At 42.4% G+C, this 10,587-nt stretch overlaps 1 protein-coding gene across 1 annotated transcript in view; it reads left to right on the top strand.

Annotated features, from left to right (window-relative positions):
* MPP1 (MAGUK p55 scaffold protein 1) overlaps nucleotides 1-10,587 on the top strand; it is a 38,028-nt gene that overhangs the window by 434 nt on the left and 27,007 nt on the right. The gene's annotated exons all lie outside the window — the stretch shown is intronic.

Here is a 10,587-nt window from a genome sequence, read left to right as displayed (position 1 = left end):
CGAGCGCGCGGCGGGTTCGTGCGGGGCTCTGGGTGTGGTGGGTGGGTGGTTGCCAGAGCAGCCCTTCTAGATAGTAATCCCAGGAGGCCGCGGCCCAGGACCGAGCGCTTTTTAAGGTCACGGAAAACTTCCTTGGGGACGGAAGTCAGAATAACAGAAACACTTTGAGGAACAAATCCAGGAGTCGCTCAGCCTGGTTGCGGTTTAAGTGCTTGTGTTTGGGTCAGCAGACACGGTTGCAAAAACCAACTTCTGTCGGTAAAGCGTACAGTCACTGTCCCTCTGCATTTGGACAGGTCCCCTTGTGCTATATGGTGTGAATGGAGTGGTCTCTTGTGTATTTCTGGGTGGAACAGGGATCCAAGGATTTGGGAAGTAATTCTGCCCTCCAGGCTCCAGTGGTGGTCGGGAAATAGCTGTTAACCTCTGTTCCCAAAGATGTCCTGAGAGGAGCTTGTGGTTATCTGCAGAAGCCCTGCAAATCTCCCCCAAAGTCACTGGCTTACAACACCGCTAGCATTTTCTTGTGATTTCTCACAGTTCCGAGTGCGGGTTGAGCCCAGCAAGGTGGTCATTTCTCATGGTATCTCAGGCAGGGGCTCAGCCACAGGCACACTGTTCCAAAGCCATCAGCCAAAAGACCAACCAGCAGCCCTTCCATGTGCCAAACCTTCCTCCTAAAATAGGAGGCCTTCCTGGACAAGGCTATTTCACACTCGATTTTGTATTGTAAGTGTCTAATACATGGACCTCCAGAAATATTTGCTGAATTAATGATGAAGAGATTGACCTTGGAGATTTAGAGGAGCTCTTCAATTTCACAACCGAACATCTGTGAGGTAAAGCAAACAGAGGTGTAAATTCTTCAGGCCCCCTGGCAGGTGGCAGAGCTGGGGCTAGATATTTGTGTCTGCAGACTCAAAGATTAGTGTGCTTTCTGCTTCTCTACATTACCTCTCCTTTACAAGAGGACTTCAGAAAGTTTGTAGAGGGGGCCAGCAGGTGGCATGGTGGATAAGTTATTGGATTCCTACATGGTTGACCACGGTTCCAGTCCCTGACCTGGTGGCTTGAAACTCATGCCAGGCACATGTACGTACATGCCCAGAATTCTGAGAGAAGAATGGAGAAGGGATTGTGGTGTAGACATTAGCCCAGGGCTGATTTCTCACTTTGTCTCTCTCCAGTAAGCGCATGTGCCCTATGGCAAATACCTAAAAAAGATTTTTTTAAGTGGAAAAATAGGAATAAGGTACAAATGTATTTTGGTACAAAACATTTTTGAAATCCATACATAATTTTTTCATAATGTACATTGTCCATAAACTTTGTGAAGACCCCTCATATATACCACCCAGAGCAAGGTCTTCACTCTTGTCTGTCGTTTCAAATCATGATTGCAACAGCTTGGACTTAAATTCGTGCAGAAATGAACAGGTGTGCAAGATGCTATTGTTACATAGACAACTGGACAAAACTGAAAGTTTTGCAGCAGACTGTGCATTAAGAGGGAAACAGGTTCTAAAACTACTTGGTTCTCCATAAACTTGGAATTGTGATTTTTTTCTTCCCCACAATCAGTGATCATTTGGCTGAGTCTGAACTTAAAAACAAAACAAAACAGGGAACCAGCAGTTAGCATAATGGCTATGTCGCTGGATTCCCACGTAGTCGACCGCGGTTCGCGTCCCGGACCCGGTGGCTTAAAACTCACGCTGGGCGCGTGTGCGTGCGTGCCCAAGATCCCGAGAGGAGAATGGAGGAGAAGGGATTGCGGCGTGACCATCCCCCCTGGGGGGGTGATTTCTCGCTTTCTGTCTCTATGTCTCTCTCTGTCTGTCTGGCGAGCGCACGCGCCCTACAGTGAAAATCTCTCCAAAAAAAAATAAAAAATAAAAAATAAAAATAAAAACAAAACAAAACAACCAAACAAAAAACTATGAGCTTATCTTTGGCAGTTTTAATTGAGCTATTTTTATGATTCAGTAGAATTCATGAATTCTATTTGTGCAGTTTGATGAAATGTGACAAATATATAAAACCATCTAACCACTACCACAATCATAGAACAGACATTTGTAAGCTTTCCAGAAAGTTCCCTTGTGGTCCTTTGCAATCTCTTTCCCCTACCTGGAGCCTGGCTGATCTACCACTATGCATTTGCCTTTTCTGGAATATTATATAAAGAGAATCATAGAGCATGTAGTATTTTGTGTCTGGCTTCCTGAATTCAGCACAACCAGATAATGAACAAATCTGTCTGCTCCCTTATGGGCAGGCTTGTAAGGCTGTATACCTTTGTGAAAACAGATCTGATCACCAACAGAGTTATGTTATGGGAACACTCAGTCAATAGTTTTGGGGGGCCATGAGTTTATCTGACATTATTAGATACAGTCTGCCAGTTAGGCTATCCATTTTGATGTTATTCAAAGATTTGAAGATAGAATGAGGAAACTTGCTCAATTCCTAAATGAAATGACATGCAGATCTGCCAAGATCAACATCACAGGCAGGATCTTCACACGATGAGGGATGGCTTGACCTCATGAATCTGCAAATTCTTATTTCTCAAGGTTCATCTTCCTTTTGGGGCTCTTACCAGTCTTTACTGAAGCACTAGGCTCTGCTTCTCACTTGCTTTGTGACTTTAGCCAGGCTACTGGAGTTGTCTGTGCCTTGTTTCTCTTCTCTGTGAAACTGGCATGCTCAGAGGGTTGTAGAGACAGAGAGACCTCCCTATGGGGTGTAGCAACACTGCAATCCTTTATCCTCATTCCTCCCACCCACATGCAGGATTCTAGGCACGTGCGTGCGCACACACACATGGTCCTGACATGTTTCTCAAGCTGCCAATTGGGACTCAAACCTTAGGCAGCCACGTGATATCTGGCTTTGAGTGCACAGCACTTAACCACTGTGCTACAGGGCCAGCCTGTCAACAGATAATTTTGCAGTAAGTTTAAATGTAGCCTGCCTCTCGTATTTAAGTCTTCTTCCTTAGAGAAACTAATTTTCTAAGCTCTCTCTAGCCTTTTTCTTTACAGTAGTATCCATCCTTGCACGTAAAATTCCTAGTACCACTTTTCTCTGTAGGCCTATTGGAGGCAACACTTTTCCCATGACCTGAAGCAATAGGTTGAGAATCTCTGACCACTCACTTGGGCCTAGCCCACATCCGGAACATGACCTCAAAAATAAGTCAGGTTGCAGGTGAGTTTCCACTGGAAACACCTGGCTGCTGATTCTCAGGCAGTCATTCATTCTCATTGCCCATGACAGGTCTAGTGCCGGAACTCAGAGAAAAGGGAGGACACAGATCCAGAACCAGCTGCACAGAGGCAGGCAGGAGGGCCATGATCCAGGGCATGACATACAGCGCTGTGGAGCCTGCAATGGGAACTGCCTGCACAAAGACACCCAGGTTCTTGCTGCATGTGGCAGGTTCTTTCAGGGCAGGAAGTTGAATCTTACCAAGGTCTGTGCTGTGCATTGTCAGTGAGTCTCCTTTGACCTGAGAAAGGACTTTGCTCCTGACTGGGGTCTGGTTGTTTCATTTGAGGTGGGAATGTTTCCATTCAAGGCTTTTCATAGAGTAGATACTTGAAAATCAAATGAAAGGTTTGAGATATTTAGTCTTCTCCCCCGTTTTCCTAGTACATGATGTGGTCTCAGCCAGTCTGCTACTTTCCCTTTCCTTCACTTCCAGGAACTTAACAATATTTTTTTCAAAACTAGAAGGACTGAAGAATCTTGGGGCTGGCAGGTAGCATGGTAGTTGGGATGCTGGATTCTCACATGAGTAGCCATGGTTCGAGTCCCGGACCTGACAGTTCATATTCTCACTTTCCCTTTCTCTCTCTCTGTCTTTCTCTGGTCAAATTAAAAATAATAACAATAATAAATTAAATAATTCTTAGAAAAAAAAGAATCTCTTCATCGTGGCCACTTGGGGCTAAATTGACTAAAGTTTTATCGTGTATGTTCTAGTATTTTCTCACTCATTTGTTCTCTCTAGATAAAGACACTGAACTAAAATATCAGGAACAAATTTTTCAGGTCATGTTCTAGGCTCTTAAATTGGGGTTTTGCAAATTCAGTGCTACTGACATTTTGGTTATGATGATTCTTTGTCATGAAAAGTAATAACTCTGTATTTGAGTTGTTGCAATCAAAAATGTCCTGAGACATTGCTGGGAGAGAGATGAAATCAGTTGACATTTCTTTGCTTGCAGAGATTTTGCCCCTAAGCAGTGAATTGCTCTAACCTTGTGATAATGCTAAAAAAAGGACACTGGGTGTGGAGTTTTGAAAGGCTGGGGAGGAGGGAGGTGGATAAGAGGAAATAAAGTCTTTGAATTGAGGAAGAGAATAGAACTTGTATAACATGGAGTTTTCTTTTCTGACTGTTCATATTTTTCTTTTTCTTTTTCTTTCTTTCTTTTTTTTCTTTTTCTTTTTTTTTTTTGGAGAGTTTTTTTGCTATAGGGCACATGTGCTTGCCAGACAGACGAAGAGAGACAGAGAGACAGAAAGCGAGAAATCACCCCCCAGGAGGGATGGCCACGCCGCAATCCCTTCTCCTCCTTTCTCCTCTCAGGATCTTGGCATGCACACACACGCGCCCAGCGTAAGTTTAAGCTGCCGGGTCCGGAACTCGAACCACGGTCGACTACATGGAAGTCCAGCAACATAGCCATTATGCTAACTGCTGGTCTCCATGTTTTTCTTTTTTAAAAGAATTATTTTATTCCATTTTATTTATTATTATCATTTTCATAACCAATTAAAACTTATTTGATTCACAGTTCTGGAGGTTGGGAAGTCCAAGAGCATGATATTGGCATCTGATGCGGGCCTTCTTGCTGTGTCATCCCAGGGCAAAAAGCTAAAGGGCAAGAGAGTACATGAGAATACAAGAGCTAAAGGGGGTAAAACTCATTTTTTTAAAAATTACTTTTTATTATATACATTTAATCACTATACATCACTTTGCTTATAAGTTGAACTTACCCAATATGAATACACTTCACACCAGTCCAGCTGAGTATACTAAACACTTTATCATCAACTGATAATAACCCACTTCTGACTAAAGAGAGATAAAGACAGAAGGAAAGTGAGAAAGCAAGTCACCAGGTCTGGAACTCTAACTGTGTTCAGCCATGTGGGAATCCAGCACCTTAACCACCATGCCACCTGGCTGCCCCTCATGCTATTCTTTTATATGAATAAATGTACCCGAAAATCACTTTCCCTGTGAGGCCTTTTACACTTTCTTTTGCTTCACCTTTGAATATTCTGCCTCACCCAAGCATCCTTGTTGATTGGCCTGACTGCCCACTGGGAGACCACCCTACACCAGTCCCCTTAGTGGACCCCAGCCCTCTCCTCAGGTAGTCCAGCTCCCACATGTGCAGCCAGAAAGGTGGCAGGAAGACCACCGCTCCACACTGTAAGTGCTTAAGGGCAGATCAGCAGAGGGAGGGAGCAGAAGCTAGGGAACAGAGTTCCATTCTTTCTTGTCCAGAGGAGGAAGAGACAGTACTTCTCCTACATTGTATTTTCTCCTCGAGGTGGTGACTGCTGAGTCCTGTAGGAGAACATTGGCCACAGAGTGGGGATGAGGATTTCCCTGGGTCTGCAGGCCTGTGTTTCTTCAGTGGAAGAAGAAGAAGACTGGAGAAAAGGATCTTTAGAGACGTGGCTTTTGGATTGATGTATATGTTTTTGGATGTATTTGGTGCCCAAGAATCGGAGCACCTAGTATGTCTGATCTTAAGACAGGACCTGCTAAAAAATCTGGGCTTCTAGATCTTTCTCTCTCCCAGTTCATGTCACTATGGTTCAGCGGTGCTAGTCTCAGAAGTGTAGAACATGCTTAGCTTTCTAGTTTTTCCCCAAGGTAGTAGAATAGGTGAAGAATAGGCATTTACTGGAACCTGGGCCTCCTTGGACCGGGCCTTCTAAGTCTCCTGTGCAAGTATAGAGTGGGCAAATGTTTTCTATCACTGTCATCTGCTCTTAATTTTCTTATTTAGATAGGAAGCCAATTCAAGTTGCCCCAACCACCTCCTCTACACCCTTCCCCCAGCTACCACCCACCCCTGCCAAGTTTGTTTTTCATGTCTTTTTACATTGCACTTCCTGTGAGCAACAGCCTCTGCTCTTTGAACCATGCTGCAGATGTTTTGGGGGTGGGGGTGGGGTGTATCAGAGTCATGGGTTACAGAGCAAAGGTCATCCTGGAGGCCCAAATGGGTGTTTACCTTGATTCTCCCCTGAGTCTGAGCAGCCATCTCTACCCAGAGCAACTTCTTGGCCTCGTCATTGATGGGGAACAGGCCCACTATAGCCCTGGGGCCTGCCATGCTGCCATGTCCACTGGAGATAAAGGTGACTATTCAAAGGGGATGGTATTGAGGCTTTGAAATGACATGCATGGTGGCAGTGGTGGCACTGACATTATGTATAAGCATATGACGAGTTCTGTGGGTTGAGGCTGCAAAGAAGCTGGCCCTCTGTTTCTGGGAGTCTCAGGAAGACAGGATGACTCTAGGACAGGTCCATGGTAAAGCCATGCTTTACTACCAGAAGCCTTGGGATTGTGAGTCAGTTGTTTGGTTACCAACTTGGAGGCTTTTATTTTCCTTAGTCATCATTTGCAACTTCTGAGTGAGTGTGGTAGTGATTCTTAGTCATCGTAAAGGGTAATGTCTTGATGGATAAGCACATTTGCAGACCAACCTTTGGGATGACAACTTGAACTTTTCTGGCTGGAATCTGTACTGACTCCAGTAAGCTTTGCTGAGTCCTTGATTTAAAGGCTGACATGTTAAAAGCAAGAATTGTAATAAAGCTGAATAAGAAGAATATCTGATAAGAGTGGCAGTTTATCTTCCTCTTAGGTACACTCATAGGTACACTATGAACACTTTATGATACTGCGTGTAGATTTTCCTCTTCTTTCAAAGGTCATCTTGTGGTCTGTGGACTAAGACTTTCTGTCATTCTTTCAGACATATACAAGGATCCACTAAGCCTGGACATACAGATGAATTGTCAGAAATAGTACATTACAGCATATGATAAGATAATATAACCTATGTTTTCAGACTTATGGGCACCTGTGTATTACTGTTGGGTTGTCAGAAAAGTCATGATGCATTTTTGCATTAAAAAAAAATGACTTTTCTAACAACCTAATACAATTACCATGACATGTAAATGGTACTTGCTGGCAAACCTACTCAATTAATTTTTTTTTTTTGCTTTTATTTTTTTTTGAGAGGTTTTCGCTGCTTGCCAGACAGACAGAGAGAGACATAGAGACAGAAAGCGAGAAATCACCCCCCAGGAGGGATGGTCACACCGCAATCCCTTCTCCTCCATTCTCCTCTTGGGAGCTTGGGCACGCACGCACATGCGCCCGGTGTGAGTTTTAAGCCACCGGGGCCGGGACGCGAACCGCGGTCAACTCCGTGGGAGTCCAGTGACATAGCCATTACGCTAACTGCTGGTTCCCTCAATTAATTTTTGAGATTGGTTTTCAACTTTCTCAGTGACAGTACTAAGAGATTTGTAAGTCGGGGTCGAGGAAAGTTTTGTTCCATACTGTTAGACCAGAAATTTGAGATTTTAGCTCATCATTTCTTCACAGCAATCATTTAATCAGTGGTCCTTGAACTCCTCATTCTGTACATTCAATTAGTAATACATGCCTGTGGTGAAAACAAACAGCAAAGATGGTTAACTTGGAAAAAAGGGAGTTCTGCCTTCCAACTCAGTGCTGACTTTCCTTGAATCCACTAAGAGAGATATTTAATTCCATTCCCTTTTTGTAAGAATTTATTTAATTTTATTCATTCATTCATTTATTTTTTAATTTAACCAGACACACACACACACACACACACACACACACACACACACACAGGGGTGGGAGGGAGTGAGAAAGCAAACCACCAGATGCGGGACTCGAACCACGGTTGGCCACATGGAAGTGTACAGCACCTTAACCATGACACCACTTTCTGGTCCCCTCCATTCACTCTTAATGAACCCATGGCAGAGTTTCATCTATGTTGTCCCAGGTCACCATTGGTAATACTTTGAGGAACTGTTTGATCACCATGTGTCATGACCTCTTAACTTTCCCAAAATATGAACAGGAGTCTCACTGTCTAAACACTGATCCTGTGTACTATGTGTTTCTCAAAGATCTATTGCCTATAGTCATTCTCTGGCATCAAGCCCTCTCTTAGTAATAGTTCTTTAGTTGCAGACAAGTGCTGTTTGCCAGGCATTTTGATAGTTATTTTGTGCTATAAGTTCAACTTTACCTACAAGGAGCTGAATAATAATACAGTGATCAAAACCATGCCATTGACATTGACATGATTTGAGTGTAATGATATGCTAATTTTTTTTCAAGAGAGAAAATTTTGCTGTAGAGCACATAACACTCACTGAAGAGACAGAGAGAAACAAAAAGTGAGAAATCACTCCCAAGGGGGAATGGCCACACTACAGTTCCTCCTCCTCTACTCTCCTCTTGGGATTCAGGGCACTCACACATACACACCCTGCATGAGTTTCAAGTCAGCAGGTCCGCAACTCAAGCCACTGTTAGCCATGTGGGAATCCAGCTCCTTAAACCATGACACCACCTACTGGCCCCATGATAAACTATTTTGTCACATGCACAAATTTCTGTCACCACAGTCAAGATACCGAACTAACCATTATCACAGAGACCTCCCTATTGTTCCCCCTTTATAGTCACACCCAGCTCCTCCTCCTCTCCACCACCCCTAGTCCCTGAACCACTAACCTGTTCTGTTATGTAAGTGGAATCACCTAGTAGTTGACCTTTATAAGATTACCTTGTAAGTATCAATTATTTGTTCCTTTCTATTGCTGAGAAGTGTTCCACAGTATAGATGTACTATAGATTAACTATTCACCTATTAAAGAATATTTTGTATTTTGGCTGTTTACAGCTTTTGTCTATTATAAATAAAAATGTAATGAGCATTCACGTATAGATTTTTGAGTGAACATACATTTCCATTTCTTTAGGTGAATGCCTAGGAGTATAATCTCTGGGTTGAATAGTAGCTGCTTCTTTAATGTTTTAAAGAAAGCATTAATTTGTTTTCCAAAGTGGCCATACCAGTTTACATTTCCACTAACAATGTATAAGGGATCCAGTTTCTCCAGAGCTTCACCACCATTTAGTCTTCTCACTATTTTTATTTCAGTTTTTCTAATTCAGGTGTGCAGTGACATATTGTGGTTATAGTTTGCTCTTCTCCCTGATTCATAATGATGTTCAACATATTTTCATAACCTTATTTGCCTTCCTTATATATTCTCTAGGGTGAAGTATCTGTCCACATCTTTTGCACATTTTCTAGTTGTTTAGTTTTACTGTTGAGTATTGAGCATTCTTTCTATATTCAAGATACTAGTCCTTTTTTTTTGAGAGAGAGAGAGAGATAATTTTGCTATAGGGAACGTGCACTTGCAGGAGAGACAGAAAGACATAAAGCGAGAAATCACTCCCAGGGTGTGGAGATGGCTGCAATCCCTTCTTCCTCCACTTACCTCTCAGGATTTGGGGCATACACACACACACACACACACACACACACGGCATGAATTTTGAGCAGCTGGATCTGGGACTCCAACTGCGGTTGACTATGTGGAAGTCCAGTGACATAACAATTAAAACCAAGGTTCTAGTTTTTGTTAGATATGTGGTGGTTACTAAATGTTATCTTCCAATCTGTAGCTTGTATTTTCACCATCTTCACATGGCTTCCATGGAGCAACAGTTCATTTTGATGAAGTCTAATTTGTCAGATTTTCCTTTTATGGATCCTGCTTTTGATGTCAGGTATAGGAACTCTTCATCTAGTCATAGATTATGATGCTTTTCTGATGCTTTTCTCCTATTTCTTTATTATAAAATTTTATAGTTTTGCACTTTACATTAAAGTCCATGATCTGTTTTAGAAGGTATAAGGTTTGGATCAGCATTTCCCTTTTTGCACATGGGTGTCCAGTTGTCCCATTGCTGCAGCACCATTTGTTGAAAAGGCTACCCTTTCTCATTCAGTTGCTATTGCATCTTTGTCAAGATTTAACTGGGCATATATCTCTGTGGGAACTGTTTATGGGTTCTTTATTCCATTTCACTGAACTATGTGACTATAATACATAGTTTTTACTGAAATTATTTTCATCATCTACATGATTTTTAAAAGGTTAATTTTGTACAGAAATGCTTTTAATGTAAAATAAGTGGACCAGATATGCATAAAAAAAGTAAGGAAAGAAATTAAGGAAGAAAATATAGAGGCAAGACACAAAAATGGATTATCTGTTGATGATAATGTGTTTTTGTATCCTCAACTGGATTGGAATGAAGTGTATTCATGTTGGATAAATTCAACTTACAAGTTAAGTGATAAAAAGTGATTAAATGTATAAAATAAATTTTAAAAGGAGCTGGCAGGTGGCATGGTGGTAAGGGCACTGGACTCCCACATGGCCAATGCAGTTTGAGTCTCGGACCTGGTG

The sequence above is a fragment of the Tupaia chinensis genome, unplaced genomic scaffold (genome assembly GCF_000334495.1).
Source record: "Tupaia chinensis unplaced genomic scaffold, TupChi_1.0 Scaffold149248_1, whole genome shotgun sequence".
In the NCBI taxonomy this organism is placed as follows: Eukaryota; Metazoa; Chordata; class Mammalia; order Scandentia; family Tupaiidae; genus Tupaia; species Tupaia belangeri.
This window is presented reverse-complemented; position numbering and strand designations above follow the sequence as displayed.